The sequence below is a fragment of the Neophocaena asiaeorientalis genome, unplaced genomic scaffold (genome assembly GCF_003031525.2).
Source record: "Neophocaena asiaeorientalis asiaeorientalis breed wild unplaced genomic scaffold, Neophocaena_asiaeorientalis_V1.1 scaffold469, whole genome shotgun sequence".
Classification (NCBI taxonomy): domain Eukaryota; kingdom Metazoa; phylum Chordata; class Mammalia; order Artiodactyla; family Phocoenidae; genus Neophocaena; species Neophocaena asiaeorientalis.
The window spans coordinates 1,553,939-1,571,958 of NW_020172691.1; the positions used below are offsets into that span (position 1 = coordinate 1,553,939).

At 55.3% G+C, this 18,020-nt stretch overlaps 1 protein-coding gene across 1 annotated transcript in view; it reads right to left on the reverse strand.

Moving 5' to 3' along the window:
- GNG7 (G protein subunit gamma 7) overlaps window positions 1-17,733 on the reverse strand; it is a 106,084-nt gene extending 88,351 nt beyond the window's left edge. The window contains exon 1 of the mRNA XM_024740140.1: window positions 17,673-17,733. The gene's annotated coding sequence lies outside the window, so the exon portion shown is untranslated. The remainder of the gene's footprint in view (window positions 1-17,672) is intronic.
- Window positions 17,734-18,020: the final 287 nt, after the last annotated feature.

Genomic DNA, 18,020 nt, shown 5'->3' on the forward strand with positions numbered 1-18,020 from the left:
GGGGAGGCTGGGTTAAGCCACGTCGGGGCTGAGCCCAACTTGCCACTGCAGCTCTGACCCTGCCTCGGGGGCTGCGAGCCTTGGGCCCCCATCGGTTTGATCAAAAGCACGAGACCAGCCTGGACAGAGGGCCATTCTCCAGGACGCCTGGCCGTCACACCTCACGACTATCCATGCCCTGCCCACCACCTCCCACCTCCCACCCTGCAAGCCCCCGCCTCCAGGGAGCCCTTGGAGCTCCCTCACCCTCGGCGCCTGCCTTCTGCGTCAGATGCCCTCCCTAGCCCCCTAGCCGGCGTGGATGTAGACAAGACCTCCTCCGAGACCTCCCTGGACCCCGGGGCTCTCATCTCTCTGCTCGGCTCCCCCAGGCACATTTCCTGATTTCTTCCTCTTGCCCTTTTTTTTTCTTTGGCCGCACCGCGCGGCATGCAGGATCTTAGCTCCCCGATCAGGGATCGAACCCGCGTCTCCAGCATTGGAAGTGTGGAGTCTTAACCATTGGACTGGACCGCCAGGGAAGTCCTGTTTTGTCCTTCTTGTTTACTTGGGTGTCTGTGCCAGCGCTGTCCTTGGAGGGCAGGGCTTCATTCACCACCATGGCCGGCACCTACGACCACCCTCGGCCTGTGCTGGGCGCCGGGTCGGTGTTCTGACTGACGGTCTGACCTGCCACTCACTCTCCAGCCACCATCACCCCCTCCCCGGCTTCTCCAGCCACTTTCCCCGACGCTATCCTCACCCTCCACTGACTGTGGTGGAGTGCTCACTCGACCACACAGTTGTTTTGTTCTGTCCTGTTTTTTTTCAACAAATCTGTACTTTGAAATAATCTGGGGTTTACAGAAAAGTTACAAAGACAGTAGAGAGAGTGCCGTCTGCCCTCACCCAACTACCCTTCCCCGGGGCGCGTTTGTCACAGCTGGGAAAGTGACATGGGAACACTTTATTCAGATTTCCCTAGTTTTCCCCCCAATGTCCTGCCCCAGGATCCTGACACTCTGTTCTGTCGCCACTCACGTGTCCTCAGTCACCTCTGGGCAGTGAAAGCCTCTGGCTTTTCCTGGCCATCTTCTCACTAATTCTTTGTTTGTTTTGGGGAAAACAAAAATGCCATTTAGGGCTTATTCTTGTTATTTGTAAATGAATTAATAAATACTTAAGATTTTTCTCAGTTTTAATTTTGAATCTAGTAACTTTTCATAAATATAACCCAAATTTAAAAAAAGCTCTTTGGAGCCTTCAAGACCAAAACGCTGGAGAACCTCTGTCCTAAAGAGTGGTTGGTGACCTCTGGCCCGAGGGCCACATCCGGCCCTCTGCACATTTTTTTGTAAAGTTTTACTGGCACGTAGCCACGCCCCCTCCCTCAGGTATTGTCTCTGGTGGCTTTCAAGATACAAGAGTTGAGTCGTTTCAGCAGAGACAGCCTGACCTGCAAATGAAAATATTCAAGGTCTGGCCCTTTACCAAAAAGTCTGCTACTGTTGATCTCCATTATAGCAAGTTTGTAGCAAGTGCTTGTTTAAAATCAGGCCAGGGACTTTCTTGGTGGTCCAGTAGTTAAGACTCCGCACTTCCACCGCAGGGGGCGGGGGTTCCATCCCTGGTCGGGGAACTAAGATTCTGTATGCCGTGAGCAGCCAAAAATAAAAAATAAAATAAATAAATAAAATCAGGCCAAAACCTACAGGGTGTGGGGTCCCAACAGACATCAGAATACCAGTACCATTGAAATGTCTGTCGCATAACATCTTTCAAAAGCAAACACCACCGTGGACCATTACGCAGCCATGAAGAGGGGTGAAGCCCTGACACTCGCTACCACGTGGCTGGACCCTGAGAACACGATGCTCAGTGAGAGAAGCCAGACGCAGAAGGACACACAGGGTGTGATTCCACTGATGGGAAACGTCCAAAACAGGCAGATCCACAGACACAGAGCGTGGGTTCATGGTTGTCAGGGGCTGGGGAGGGGGATAGGGGGAGCGACTGCTGGTGGGGACGGGGCTTCTTTTGGGGTGATGGAATGCTCTAGAATTAGCTAGTGGTGGCTGTTGCACAACTAGGTACTAAAATGCACTGAATTGAACACTTTAAAGGATGAATTGTGTGCTGTGTGAACTATATCTCAGTAAAAGAAAAAGAGCCCACAGCCCCGTGCTTTGGCTACAGGACACTGTCCTGTTCCACGTCCTACACGCGAGGTGTCCCAATCACTGCCCCACCTTGCAATCACCCCTCAGACATAGTAACAGCCCTCACCCGGTCCCCCGACTGCACCCCAGGGCAGTGCCCATGGCACCCCCAGGGGGCGCTCGTGCCGCAAGATCAGCATGTTATAAAGAAGGAAAAAGTCAAAGTGGTTTCCCCTCAAAGCAAACTGGAAAGATCTCGGGTAAGAATTCAACATGTTTAAGCAATTACAGGCAAAAGAGATTTCAAGGAAATGTCCCAGCGATTGGTGGGATTCTAGGGCCACGGTGCCAGCCTCACTGGGGGACCCTTGGGTGTCTCCACAGCATCGTTACCCCCGGCTGGACAGCTGGTAGTATGCACAGAACGGACTTAAGGGGTGGAGATGCTGTCCAGTCAAGGCTGTGCTGTGACCTTGGGTGACCTCCTCCAGCCCTGGTTTCCACTCTCATTTACAAAGGCACGAAGGCTCCCTTCCCGGCATCGCGCTCTGGGTAGAGGTTACATTTTGGCTAGATGACTTGCTCTGGCCAAGAGTGAGCCTGGTCCACTGGGCTTTTATCTGCTGCAGGCTCCCCTCCCCCTGTGACCCGCCCTCCTACCCTCCCTCCCTGCCCCGCCCGCTCCCGCCACAGTCCCTTACTGAGTTCCACCTAGCTCCCACACGGTGGGTTGAGCAGTGTGCCCCCAAAATTCATGTCCACCCCAAACCTCTGATGGTGACTGATATGAACTGAATTCTGGTCCCCCAAATTCCTGTGTGGAAGCCCTGACCCCCAGGACCTCAGACTGTGACTGTATTTGGAGATGGGATCTTTAAAGAGGAGATTAAGGTAAAATGAGGCCCTGAGGGTGGGCCCTGAGCCAATGGGACTGGGGTCCTTATAAGAAGACAGATTAGAACACAGACATGCACAGAGGGGAGACCATGTGAGGACATGGGGAGAAGGCGGCCGTCCTCACACCAAGCAAAGAGGCCTCAGAGGGGACCAGCCCTGCCGACACCGCGATCTGGGACGTCCAGCCTCCAGCACTGCGAGAGAATAAGCGTCTGTTGTTTAAGGCCCCGGCCTGTGGTATTTGGTTGTGGCAGCTTGAGCAGACTAGTTTGGTGACCTTATTTGGAAATAGGGTCTTCGCAGATGTAATTAGTTGAAGTAAGATGAGGTCATGCTGGAATAGGATGGGCCCTAACCCAATGCTGGTGTCCTTATAAGAAGAGGAGAGACACACAGAGACAGAGGGAAGGTCACATGACAATGGGGGCAGAGACTGGGCTGATGTGTCCATAAGCCCAGAACTGCCTGGAGCCCCAGAGGCTGGAAGAGGCAGGAAGGACCCTCCCCTGAGCCTCTGTGACATCTTGACCTCGGACTTCTGGCCTCCAGGACTGTGGGAGAATAAGTCTCTGTTGTTCTAAGCTGCCCAGTCTGGGGTCATCTGCTACGGTGGTCTCAGGACGCTATCACCCCTCTGCGGTTTCCCTTCCCCACATTCTGACAGCCTATGGAAGAGTCCGTCCTCCAAACACCCCTCTGGTTAGCAGAGGGTCTCCTTCGCCCACTCTTGTCCTCAAAAGCGTTCACAGTGCCTTGGGGGGACTGCTTCTACTTAAAATTTTATTTTTGACTGGATATATTAGGCCATTCAGGCTGTTATCACAGAACACTGCAGACTGGGGGGCTTAAACCACAGACATGATTCCTTATTGTCCCAGAGGCTGGAGGCCCATGATCAGGCTGCTGGCATGGCGGGTTCCTGGTGAGGGCCTACTTCCTGGCCTGCAGACAGCCGCCTTCCTGCTGTGACTTCACATGGCCAGAGCTCTCTCCATCCCCTTATAAGAGACCAGAGCCCTCTCCATCCCCATATAAGGACACTAATCTCATCCTAGAGGCTCCACCCCCATGACCTCACCGAACCCAATCAACTCCCAAGGGCCTCACCTCCAAACACCATCCCATTGAGGGTTAGGGCTTCAGCATATGAATGTGGGGGACATAAACATTCAGTCCATAACATGGGGGTAGGTTATGATTATTAAATATCCACTGTGGGACTTCCCTGGCGGTCCAGTGGTCACGACTCCCTGCTTCCACTGCAGGGGGTGCGGGTTTGATCCCCAGCTGGGGAACTAAGATCCCACACACCGTAAGGCATGGCCAAAAAAAAAAAATCCACTGTGTACAGGCGGGGGGCCAGGCGAGGGATGGGTGGGGCCCCCGTGGCTCCATAGCGCCTGGCAGGGGAGCTCATCCAGAGCTGACACGCCCCACAGGCCTGCTGACCTAACAGCTCCCTCTGGCCCCCAGCCCCGGCCTCCCTCTGAACCACTCCTGTCAGTGGAAGCTTTTGAGGAACACACAGCTTTGCCCTGCAAAAGTTAATGGCCACAAAGGGTGCCTGGGATGCAGAGCATGTCTGCGGAAAGACCCGGAAACCAGTAAGTCACTTGTTTACAGGAAGGGAGGCTGAGAGCTGGGAGCACAGGTGGGAGGGGAGACACCATTTTCGCAGGACACAATTTGCACCTTTTGAATTCTTGTACCGTGGCATATTTATTTACGCAAAAACTTAATTTTTCTTCCTAGGGGTGTCTGGGCCCGAGTGAGGATATGCGAGGGAAAAGCCAAGTATTGGCCCAGCTCCCTGATTCTGCAGCTCAGACTGGGCTCCCCCTGTCCTGGGGGAGTGGACAGGTGACCTGCACGCTGGGGCCAAGGTGTCAAACCAGAACAAAAAAATGTTTCATACTCCAAAGAATTGAAAGCGGGGTCTCAAACAGATAACTGTACACCTGTGCTCACAGCAGCATGACTCCCAACAGCCAAAAGGTAGAAAGAACCCAAGTATCCACAGACGGATGATGGACAAACAAACGTGGTCCATCCACACAATGGAAAATGATTCAGCCTCGAAAAGGAAGGAGATTCTGACGATTGCTGTACTGTGGATGGACCCCAAGGACACGATGCTCAGTGAGAGAAGCCAAACACAGAAGGACAAGTACTGCCTGATTCCACTCACAGGAGGTCCCTAGAGGAGTCTCATCCACAGAGACAGGAAGTAGATGGTGGGGGCCAGGGGCTGGGGGAGGGGCTGGGGAGTCAGGGTTTCATGGGGACAGCTTCTATTTGGGAAGATGAGTAAGTTCTAGAGACGGATGGTGGGGATGGTTCCACGACAATGTGAATGTATTTAATGCCACTTAACTGTGCACTTAAAAATGGTGAATTTAATGCCATTTGTATTTCCACACACACACACACACACACACACACACACACGAAGATGCTCCAAATGCTCACAAGAGCCTGGGTCTGTCCTGGGTGTCCGTGTGTGCAGCAACGCAGCCCATGCGTAAACAGGGCAACCCTGGTGGCCTCACAACACAGGCGACCGTCACCAGGCGGCATACCCACCACCCCACCCCACCCTCCAGGAGGTGGCTGAGCACATTAGAGTGCTAAGGGAAGGGTTCAGGGACCTGCTCCACTGAGCTTTCCTGATAATTCCCAAGGACGGAGGGGAGGGCAGGTGGGTAGGCATGGGGACCCGGCACCTCAGCTCCCACCCCCGGCTCCCTGGCTGTTTACTGAGCTTAGACGTGTCCACTCTGCTGGCCAAGCTGTTCCTGCCCCGAGATCAGGAAAACAAGGTCAGCTCAGGACATGGAAGCACTGCCCTGGCTGTTGTCCCTCCTGGTGGCTGCGGGGCCGGGACCCGCAGAGGGTGGACCCCTGCTGCTCACCTCCCAGGGGCGTGGGCTCTGGGCCAGGGGCATGTTCTGTCCCCATGGTTCCCCGACTTCTTTCTCCCCCTCAGTCAAGGGGAGGGGCCCTGGGATGGGGAGCAGGGGTCCAGGGCTCTCCAGCAACCTGCTGAAGGGCCTGGGGGTCCCTCACTCAGGCCCAGGTTTCCATGGATACCAGAGAAGCTGGAAGACCCCTGAAACCTTCAGGAAGAAGGAAGGTAGAGCCCAGAAAGGGGAAGGGCGTGGGGCTCGGGTGAGAGAACTCCAGTGACGGTGGGGTGACAGGACACGCTTCCCATCCGTCCAGAGCCCTCGCTGTGCCGCCCAGGGACACGGACTGCAGAGCTGATGACCTCATCTCCTCAGGCAGCAGCCCAGGGCGGCCGGGGCAGCTACCACCCCAGTTTCACCGAAGGGAAACTGAGGGCGGGAGCAGATGCCTGCCTGACCAGGGGTCAGGAGCTGGGAGGTGCTGAGGCAGGTGCCACTTCTTGGGCCTGGCTCCGGTGTGCCCAGCCCCACCCCCAAGCATTGTAGAAACGGCCCTGAAACCCCCTGGGCCTCTGCCCACCACTGCTGGGGGCGACTGGGGCACCCTCACCTTCTCTGTGCCTCAGTTCCCTAATCCGGAAAACAAGGTCAATTGATTGTTGCCATAGGTGGGGCTGGAACCCTCTATGGCTCCTCACTGCCCTGAGGATAAGGTGGTCTCTGCCCGAGGCCACCTCGCTCCCTCTGCCTCACCTTGCACCCCTGCCTGCCATCCTGTAACCAGCCTCTACTCCTAGGCACACACTGCTCCCGCCACCTGGAGCGTCCCTCCCACCCCAATCGGCTCCAGGGCATTGGCATGCTCAACTCAAGACGTCACTTCCTCCAAGAAGGCCTCCCTGAAGCCCCAGAGGGAGCACCTCAAGCAGTGCTGTCACCATCAACTCACTCAACCAGGGTTTCAACTGGGGTGATTCTACCCCCCAGGGGATGTTGGGTAATGTCTGGGGACATCTGTGATTGTCACGACTAGGGGGCTCCTGGTATCGAGTGGGTGGGGGCCAGCGATGCTGCTCCACGCCCCACAGAGCCCAGGACGACCCCACACAGAGAACAACCTGGCCTCAGTGTTCACAGTGTCGAGGAGGCCAGCGGGCCCTGCCCCTCGGCCCTGGGACGCGGGAGACCTGGTTGCTGGTTTGCCGGGGGCACGTGCGTGTGCGGCTGCCTCTCCTCCCACCTACTCTGCATGCCTGTCCTCACTCCGCAGCCCCGGCTTGAGCCAAGGACGCCCACAGCCTGGCTCTCTGTGGCTCTGGGCTGCCTGGCTTTGTGAGTCCTGCAGTCAGAGGGCCCTGGCTCCGAGCTCGCCCCTCATCCGCGCAGAGCTGTGAATCGGCTGGGATGTTAGTCAGGGACCCAGGGACGGCGCGTCCCATTCCAGGAGGCTCACGAGCTCAGACCTTGGCCCCGGCCGCTGACTCAGCCAGGGAGTCAGAGTGCGGTCATCACTCCTTCCGGTGCACGATGAGTACATTCTCCGCTGGCCCCACCATGCCACCGGTCCTGGTCACAGGCTCATCTCTCTGCTCAGGAGGTCAGGTGAGGATTCCACCCTGAGCCTCATTCTTTCTTTCACTCGCCAAACATCCGGCCCGCAGTTGGGGAGAGATCCCTGACCCGAAGGAGCTTACGATCCGGCCTGGGTGACAGGTGCAGCTAATTTGAATGTCACAGAACAGTTATCGTGTTAACACTCGGCTTCTCTCTGCTCCTAGTTTCTCTTCTGTGACATGGCGATGATTATCTCTAATTGGCAGAGCTGAGGTGAGTTTCAGAACGAGCGTGGGAAGTCAACGGGGTAGGTGTATCGATCAGCTACTGCTGCATGACAAATCACCACCAACTTAGGGTCTAAGACAACACCCTTTGTCATCTCCTGGTTTCTGTGTCAGGAAACGGGGGTGTAGCTTAACTGGGCCCTCAACTCGGGTTCTCAAAAGGCTGAAATCAAGGGATTGGCCGGGCTGAGCTCTCATCTAGGAACTTAGGGTCCCCTTCCAAGCTCATCTGACTGGTTGGCAGAGTCTACTTCCCTGCAGTTGTAGGAGTGAGGCCCCATTTTCCTGCTGGCTGTTGGGAGGCGGCTGCTCTCAGCTCCCATGGCCTCCTCCATGGGCAGCGTATGGCTGTTTGCTTTTTCCAAAGCCAGTAGGAGAGTGTCTGCTGTTGCTCTGGTCTCTCTCTCTCTCTCTCTCTTTCTTGTGGTAAAAAGCACATAACCATCCTAACCATTTTTAAGCACACAGCTCAGTGGCATTAAGCACACTCACACTGTTGGACAACCATCCCCAACATCATCTCCAGAACTTTCTCATCTTCCCAAACTGAAGCTCTGTCCCCATGAAACCCTGACTCCCCAGCCCCTCCCCCAGCCCCTGGCCCCCACCATCTACTTCCTGTCTCTGTGGATGTGACCCCTCTAGATAGGCTTCTGGTCTCTTGTAAGGCCTTGTCTGATTAGGTCAGGCCCACCCAGACAATCGTTGTGATGAACGAACTCAAAAGTCCACTGATCAGGGGTCTTTGTTATAAAGTCCCTTGGGCCATATCACATCAGCCTAACCACAGAGTGGCATCCCGTCCATTCCAGGTTCTGCCCACACTGAGGAGCAGGGATAGGACAGTGTGTGGACACCAGGGGGGCGGGGGTCTTTGGTGCCATCTTGGAATTCCCCCTCCCACGGGAGGTGCAGTGACATGGGGTGCTGCCACTGTATGGGCTCCCGTGAGGAAGAAGCACACAACAAGCCCCCACCACCTGGGGAGCGCCTACCATTCAGGGCGCAGAGAAGACGGCAGAGAACTCTGGGGAAGTTGAGGAAGCCTTGATTCCAACAACGGGATGTCTCAGCAGTCCTCGGAGCCTGGGCAGAATGGCCAGGGGAGGATGAGGGACGGTTCTCACCCCCTAGAGAGAACTGGGGTACCTCACTATAACTCCCAGCCCTCCCCGTCACTCCTCCCTCTGGCGGCCCTCCTGTGGATGCCAGGACCGCGGTGGTGACAGCGGGCCCGCCCCCTGTGCTCAGAAAGGGCAAGTGAGTTGCCTGGGGTGCCCGTGCGAGTGAGGGGTGCATCTGGATTTGAACCTGAGCCTTCTGGTGCTGGGAGCCTCCACAGAATTGCAGACCAACCCCCCCCAAGAGAATAAACCCACTGGAAGGGCTGGCTGCCTAATAAGGCGGCAGACGAGATGCCCAGAATTGTGGGAAAAGAGAGGCACAGCCCTGCACGACGAGCGTGGGGCACTGCGCCGCCCAAGGTTAGATGTTCGTATCTGTTTTTCCCAGCCCCCCCAAACACAGCAGGAAGAGCTCTCTCCACTCTGCAGACATGTGACGGTCCTACACACCCACAAATTAAACAGAGCCGAATCCGTGCAAGTGACAGAGGGCCCAGAACTCCGCACACACGCAGTCCCTACGCCAACTTCCTATTTTTGTGCAAAAGTTACACGAGATGCCGCCACTGAGGGGAGCTGGGGGAAGGGTGCATGGAATCGCTCTGCACGGTTTTTGCAACTTCCTATGAATCTGGAATTATTTCAAATTAAAGGTGTTTTTTTTAAAAAAACAGGTGAGGGCACTTCCCTGGCGGTCCAGTGGTTAAGACTCTGAGTTTCCACTGCAGGGGGCACGGGTTTGATCCCTGGTCGGGGAACTAAGATTCCACATGCCCCACAGTGCGGCAAAAATAAATAAATAAATAAATAAATTAATTAATTAATTAATTTAAAAAACCAGGTGAAGCTATGGGTTTGTTTAGCTGTGACGAGGACAAAGCATGCTTTCTCCAAGCACCGCCTTTCTACCCCAACCCTGACCCACCCGCGGTGCCTCCAGCAAGGAAGGCGAGGGTAAAGAGACCCCCTGCATGGTCCTGGTGGAGGCTCAGCGTGGCTGGGTCTGGAATGACCATGCCCCCTTCTCCCCCTTTGTGGCCATAAGGATTCTAAGTCCCCAAACCCCTGCCCCCTGTGGACCAACCCCCAAGTGTGGGCAGGACTGTGAACGTGATACCATTTCCCATATTAGGTGATTTCGCACAGAAGAAGGGATTTGGAGGGTGTACTTAAAGCCCCGAGTCAGTTGACTTTGAGTTGATCAAAAGGACAAATCACGTGGGTGGGCCTGACCCAGTCCAAGGGCAGGGCCCTTCCTGCAGTGAGAGACTGAGGGGAGAGGGAGCCCACAGAGGAGACCATGAGGCTGGGCCAGGACCCAGTGGCCTCCAAGAGCTAAGAGTCATCCCTAGCATGCTGTTAGCAGGGCAGTGGGCACTTGGGCCTGACGACTGAAAGGAACCAAATCCTGCCGACAGCCTGAGAGAACTTGAAAGTGGATCCTTCCCCAGTCAAGCCTCAGGTAAGAACTCAGCCCTGGCCAGGCCAAGTGAGACCCTGAGCAGAGGCCCCACCCACACTGTGTCCACACTTCTGCCCCGATAGACAGGGGAGGTGTAAGCTGCTGAGCCTGCGGCGGCTTGTTACACAGCAATGGCTAGCTAGTACACTCCTCGTGGGATGGCAGAGCAGACTGCCTGGGGTTTTACAATCACTGTCACATTTAGTCACACGCAGGGAATGCTCCTACAGCTCGGGAAATTCCAAGGGCTTTGGGAGCTGGGCGCCAGGACACATGGCTGAAGTCCAAAATATGTATTTATGATAAGTCACGAGATCACACCCACCAAAGGCTCCATCTCCAACTATCACCACACTGGGGGGTAGGTTCTACCATCTGAATTTGGGGGGACACCAATGGCAATTAGAAACAAGCTCCCAACACCCCAGTTCCCTGTGACCCTGCAGTTGGCAGCACCTGCTCAGGTCCCCAACCCACCCTCAGCCCCCTGGCCCCGCCCCCCGCCCCAACTCCCAGGCCCTCCCCAGGCCATGCCTCAGTCCTCTGTCACACACACCCACTGTGTACACTGTACTGGGAGCTTCTGCACAGAGACACACGTGTTTTAGCCTGGCGGGGCCTGGCACGCGGGTATCGGCTGACTCAATGAATGAAGCAGGAAGGGAGGGAATGAGGAGAAAGAGGCACGTCCTCGGAGCCCACCGGCTCAGATGGAGTCAGGCCAGTGCACTGCAGGGTGGAGAACTGGCCCTGGGGTGTGGGGAGCTCCTTCTGCCCACCCCAAATGGGCCACTCTTCAGCCTCCTGCAGCTCCCTCTCCTCCCCTGCCCCCCACCTTCTTACCATATGTGACTGTCACCCTGTGCATGTTTGGAGTCAAACGAGGCCTTGAATCTGTGACTCCACCTACGACCCCATGTGTGTATCATCCCTGCCCTGAGGGAGGCTGACTGTTCAAGTGGTTGCCTAGCAACGCGCCCGTGACTGGGGATACAGGGGTCTCTGTGCCTTGGCTGCCGCCTGGGCTGAGCCAGTTCTCGCTGCCCCACGGGAGGAAGCCCAGCTCTGCTGTTTCAGACATGAGCCTCTCTGGGCCTCGATACTCAGACTGGTAGAATCAGGTGGCAGCGCTAACCAGTCCATAAGGGGATTCGCCCACAGGGTCGGAAGAGTGGGGCCTGGGTGGGAACCACGGTAATAACTCACAGTAGAGCATAAAGAGAGTGATCTCGATTGATCCTGGGAGCAAAAATCTTGTGGAGAAGGGGTCTCTCCTCCCACTCGCTGGGTGCTGCTGACATGGGGCTGGGATATCCTCTGGGGGGCCATCCTGGACACTGTGGGGTGTGGAACAGCCTCCCTGGCCCCCACACACTCACGCCAGGAACTCCCCAGTCATGACGACCACAGACGTCCCCAGACACGGCCAGGTGTCCCCTGGGGGCAGGATCACCAGGGTGAGACCCTGCTGTAGGGGGTCAAACTCATGTCTGAACTGCCCCCGCTGCCATGGGAAGCACCACGTGGCCTGCTCTCCAGAATCAGAGCTGCAGCCTGCAGGGAGAGGGTTCTGAGCCCTGTGGGCTGCAGCGGGGGCCCCCTTGGCCGGTTTCCACGCGGGACCCCATAATTACATAGGTATCATATATGCTCTGTCAGGAAGGCAGGGACAGCAGAAGCCGTGACCTTCCGTGAGCAGAACGTTTTAAGGTTTTTAACTGTCTATCTTGGCAGTTCTTTCAGGAGAACAGCTTGTCCATGGAGAGAACTGATAATAATGTGCGTTTCAACACACCCGGGACAGATCAGAAGTGGGTAACCAACCAGGAGAAAGAAACACGCTCTGGCTTGCGCGCTGGGTTGGAGTTTGCTCCCCATACCAGGGCCACTCTCTCAAGATAAAGGGCTCCAATAGGCGCTTTCAGCAGAAATGTTCGCAAACTCCCGGGAGAACAGGGGCTATCAGAAAAACACCCCGCTGTTGGGAGGTCACGGAGTTCTGCATTCTCACCATGGGCGGGAGGGCCGGAGAAGTGCCTGAGAAATCGTTCTCAACCAAGAATCACCCCAGTCCGTGCAAAATCTTCTCATTTCCACCTTGGCCCCCTTTCAGGCAGGCGCTCAGTTGCCACCTGGGGCTCACAGCTACCATATTGGAAAGCCCAGCTCTTGCTCAAAGAACGACGGCACCTCCATAAGGAAAGCCAGCACCACGATGGCCCACACCAGAGCCCTGGGACAGCTGCCACGCTGTAGGGACACTTGCTAAGCCCTTCCATGAGGCAGGAACCAACCGGCTGTGGTCGTGGCCACTCAGAGCTTCCAAACCAACAGGAAAATCCACCCAGTGGGGCCCTAAACACATCCAAAGACAGAGTGAGAGAGGGATCAGTGAGGCAGGGGTCTCACCCGGGTGACCCTGCCCCCATGGGACACTGGGTGATGCCTGGGGACATCTGTGGTTGTCACAACCAGGGGCTCAGGGAGGCTGCTCCACACTCCACAGCATCCAGGCCCTGATGTCAGCACTCCTGAGAGGGAGAGACCCCAAATGGGTCCATGATTCTCACTGACACATCAGTCCTGTGAGAGCTGGGGATTTTGCCCGCCCTGCTCACTGGCGTCCCCCAGAGCCTGGCCTGGGCAGACAATGGGAAATCCTTGCTGAGGGGATGGAGGAAATCTTTGGGAGGGTCACCCCGTGCCTGGCCAGGCCGGGCAGCCACTGCCCAGGTGACTGTACTGGGAGGTGACACACGCCCGAGGGTGCCGCAGGGGACACCGACTTTCTACCCCATAATCCTTATGGCCACAAAGGGCGAGAAGGGGGCATGGTCATTCCAGACCCAGCCACACTGATCCTCCACCAGGACCATGCAGGGGGTCTCTTTACCCTCGCCTTCCTTGTTGGGAGCTTGTTTCTCCTCTAAACAAGGAGGCTTTGAGGGTGGCTGCCTGGGGAAGCCCCCCAGGGGCTAGAGCCACTGGCCCAGCTCCAGGCGCCAGGGGAGACAGTCACAGAAGCAAGACCCAGTTGCCCACCCTCACCCTTTGGCCTTCATTCCCTGGTCCAGGCTCTGCTCCGGTCACTGGAGGGTGCTGGGGCCAGGGCGGGTTCGGGGGTGCAGGTGCCGTGAGCCTGCCAAGGTGACAGAGCCCGTGTCTTGTGCCTCCCTCTTACACCCAATGGACCCACAGAGGTCTGCAAGCAGGGGCAGGGGGGTGTGGTGTGTGTGCCCAGAACAGGGTGACCATGGGACCCTGGGGGCTGAACCAGAATGTCTCGGAGAACGTGGACGGGTGGTCACGGGTCTCCAGGAGGACTGACTGAAGACAGCTGGGCGCCCCCTTGCACCCCCTCCATCAACATCCCTGCCTGGCTCAAGGCCGGCCCCGCCAGAGACCCCGTGGACTTTCACTGCCCCCTAGTGGCCGCCAGTGGGAACCGCAGCACTCTGGGGAATGTCTCCAGCCCTAGACCCCAAACTCCGGGTCCTCTTTTAGCCCTGGTGTCTGCAGAAATTGAGTGCAGCGGATCAGCGTGCTGTCATCAGGATGGGTGGGTTGCTTGGTGACACCCTGGCTTCCCTGGAAAGGCGGCGGCCCAGCAACAGGAGACCCCCCCCTGCCCGCCCCCAGTGCTGTGGGGAACTGGATATGAGGACGCCTGTAGATGCTGAGCACAAGGCCTGGCAAACAGGATGTGCTCATAGCGACTATGAGACTAAAAAGCAATCAGGAAAAGCCCAGATTCCCCCCTTCCAGGAGCGCGTACAGAAGAGTAGGCTTCCTTGGAACAGAAAACCCCTGCAAGGCCGGCGGTGGGCACCAGCTCAGGGTACAATTCTGTCTCCCCCAGCGGTCTGTCACTGGGCACTGTTGAAAGGGAGGCTGGCCCTCCTCTGTGGGGGGCGTCCTGGGCACTGCAGGGTGTGGACCAGCATCCCTGCCCCCACCCCCTCGATGCCAGGAGCCCCCCAGTCATGACAACCATAGATGTCCCTTGACATGGCCCAGTGTCCCCTGAGTGGGGAGCAGGGGGTCAGAATCATGCCTGCGTGAGACCCACTAGCACAGCTGAATTTCAAATGGTGCAAGGATTTAAGGGTAAAATACACGAGAAACAAAACGCAGGTGAATTGTTTTTATAATCTTGACAGGTGGAGGAAGGCCACACAAAACACAGAGGAGAACGTGGGTGTGCGAGAGACGTTTCAGATGCCCGATGACAAAACCCACAATGAGCAAAGTGCAAAGACACGCTCAGAAAAAATTTCGCAATGGACGGCGTACAGACAGAGAAATAGAATTTAAACGCATCACTGGGACTTCCCTGGTGGTCCAGTGGTTAAGACTCTGCACTTCCAATGCAGGGGGGCAAGGGTTCGGTCCCTGCTCTGGGAACTGAGATCCCACATGCCGTGTGGCGGGGCCAAAAAAAAAAAAAAAAAAATCGCTGGGAGAGAAACCCCAACAGAAAGGACACAGCTGCGCCATTCGCCTTAGAGGAACGGCTGCGCTCACGAAAAGGACGCCCGGACGCAAGAGCTGAAATCACCTGGGCTTGTCAGGTTGGCCAGGACCTAAAACTGAACTTGGGAGGATAGGGAGACGCACCCTGGGATGGGAAATGCTGTGTTTCTGGAGGTCTTTGCGACTGAAGGTCAAAATGTAAATGAGGGCTTCCCTGGTGGCATAGTGGTTAAGAATCCGCCTGCCAATGCAGGGGACACGGGTTCAAGCCCTGGCCCAGGAAGATCCTACATGCCGCAGAGCAGCTAGGCCCATGCGCCACAACTACTGAGCCTGCGCTCTAGAGCCCGTGAGCCACAACTACTGAAGCCCACACGCCTAGAGCCTGTGCTCCACAACAAGAGAAGCCACCGCAATGAGAAGCCCGTGCACCACAATGAAGAGTAGCACCCTTTCACAGCAACTAAAGAAAGCCCGTGCACAGCAACCAGGACCCAATGCAGCCAAAAATAAATAAATAAATAAAATTTTTTAAAAAAGAGAGTGAATTTCAAGTTGTATAGGAAATGTATAAAATATGATTTTTAAAAAATGTAGGGGGTTTCCCTGGTGGCGCAGTGGTTGAGAGTCCGCCTGCCGATGCAGGGGACACGGGACAGACAAGGCAAACCTACTTCCAGGAATTTACCCCAAAGGGCAACCAAGGATGTAGGAAGTCTGCACAAGGACATCCACCCCAGAACGTAGCAAAATTTAAAAAGAGAGAGAGAAAAAAAGAAAAACAGAAAAAGAAAATGAACACCCTCAAAAAAGCCTACTAATAAGACCAGTTAAATCAATTATAAAATTATTTTAAAAGAAATAAATTATAATTCAAACGACAATGTCCTACTGTATAGCACAGGGAATATCTTGTGATAAACCATAATGGAAAAAAATATGAAAAGAGAATATATATATACGTATAACTGAATCACTTTGCTGTACAGCAGAAATTAACACAACACTGTAAATCAACTACGCTTCAATAAATAAATTTTTTTAATGAAATAAGTTATAATTCATCTGTAACATCCGGCTTCAGGAAAGAAGATGGAAATCTAGGTTTTATGGATGAGGGAAGATGCCCATCAAGGGAGTGCGTACATCAAACAGAAAATCCTACTTCTCCAAAACCCCGTGCGTGCGGGAGAAGTAATTCACAGAGAGATTCGGGAGGACACTCACTGAAGTGTCAGCAGTGGTCCTCGATGGGTGGGGGGTTTGGGGTGACTTACCTCTCCTTTGTCGTTGTCTAAATTCACTTTCTTTTTACAAGAAGTTGGTCAGATGTTAACACTACAGAGAAGGGTTGAGCGGGGCTAGCTCGTCCCGCACGCTGCACAGACACATACCCCCTGCGCGACCTCACCTGGCTCCGGGCTGTTCTCCAAACTCCCCTCCCACTTGGCGACTTTGTGAAACAGAGTTAACACTGAATCTGTTTGGGGCCTTGGCGGAGCATAACCCGGCCAGACGGACCCCAGGGTTCCAATCTCAGCTTCTGGTCTTTGTCTGCAGGCACAGCCTCCCTCCCAAGCTGAGCTAAAATATATACGTTTTAACTTTACTGAGGTTCACTTTACACAGCATAGAACTGGCCAGTTTGAAGGACACAACTCAAAGATTCTGTAGTCAGTTCACCAAGTCACGAGACCACCCCGACCCCTACCCCGCGCAGTTCTGGACCCTCCCCTTCGCCCTGTAAGATGCCTGGTGCCCAAGCACAGTTCTTCCCCATTCCCGCCCCAGCCCCTGGCAACCCCGAGTCACCTTTCTGTCCTACAGATTTGCCTTTTCTGGAAATATCATCTGAATGGAATCATTTAGTGTCTGCCTTCTTGTCTAACATGTTTTCTTTTATACAAACACACACACACACACACACTGAATGAGAATATACGTTATAAAGATGTCAGATCTCCCTCAAATTTCTTGCTAGATTGAACACAACCTGAATCAAAGATCCATCTGTATTTTTGTTAGAAACCGGAAGTTTATTCCAAAGATGGCCTGAAAGAGGAAACTCCACGGAAGTAGCAAAGACATTTGTGACAGAATCAGAGAAGCACGGAGTGTGGTCCCTGACAATTACAGTCAATGAACCAGGCAGGCCATGGGGCAACCTCATTCATTCTCATGCTATTTCCTCTTCAAACGTCACAAAAGCTACTCAAAGTCCTCCTGGGAATAAGACCAGAAACAAACAAGCGAGCAAGAGTTAAAGGACCGGGACTGAGCTTTATTTTGCTCCTGACTTCATTTTCCGGAGGCCTTCGCCACATTTCCCAACCTGCTGTCCCACTGCGGTGGGTGACGGGGTTCAGATATCTGTCGCAGCCCACGACTTAGCTCTGCTCTGGCCGATGGCCATCGACGGGTCACCCTCCACGCCAACGGGAAATGGAGTGAAGCACCGTAGACCCCAATTAAGCCTCTTGAGGAGGAAGCTAAGAGCTGGGAAGCAGGTGGCACTGACGGGCCCGCGCCGCTCTGCGCCCATCCTGGGTGCGCTAGGACCCACCCTGCCGGACCACCCTGCCAGTCTCCCTGCTCTGTGCCCCTGCTCCCAGAGCCAAGGGCAGAAGACGTTCCCTGTGGCTGCCGTGCCCTCTTGATGGATAAGACAAGCCCTCAGAAACAAGCAGAGCTGGGAAGATGCAGGCGTGCATGGCGAGGACGCCGCCTGGACAGCAAACCCCAACCTCTTAACTCATCCTGGCTCCGAACTGCCAATCAAAGGCCTGTGCAAACACTGAACGTGGAGAAAAGAAAAACCTCAGGACACTGACCTGTGCTGGAGGCCTGGCTGTCTTCAGCGCCGAGGTTCAGGAACCCAATGTCCGCTCCCTGGAAGAAAAACGTACCACGTTAGCTGAGCACAATTGGCCCTGAAATGCTGGGTGGGTGTTAGCAGTGTCCGCATGGAAGAGTCGTGCGCTTGTGAATAGACATAAAAATTGCTCTGGGGGCTTCCCTGGTGGCGCAGCGGTTGAGAGTCCGCCTGCCGATGCAGGGGACACGGGTTCGTGCCCCGGTCCGGGAAGATCCCACATGCCGCAGAGCGGCTGGGACCGTGAGCCATGGCCGCTGAGCCTGCGCGTCCGGAGCCTGTGCTCCGCAACGGGAGTGGGCCACAA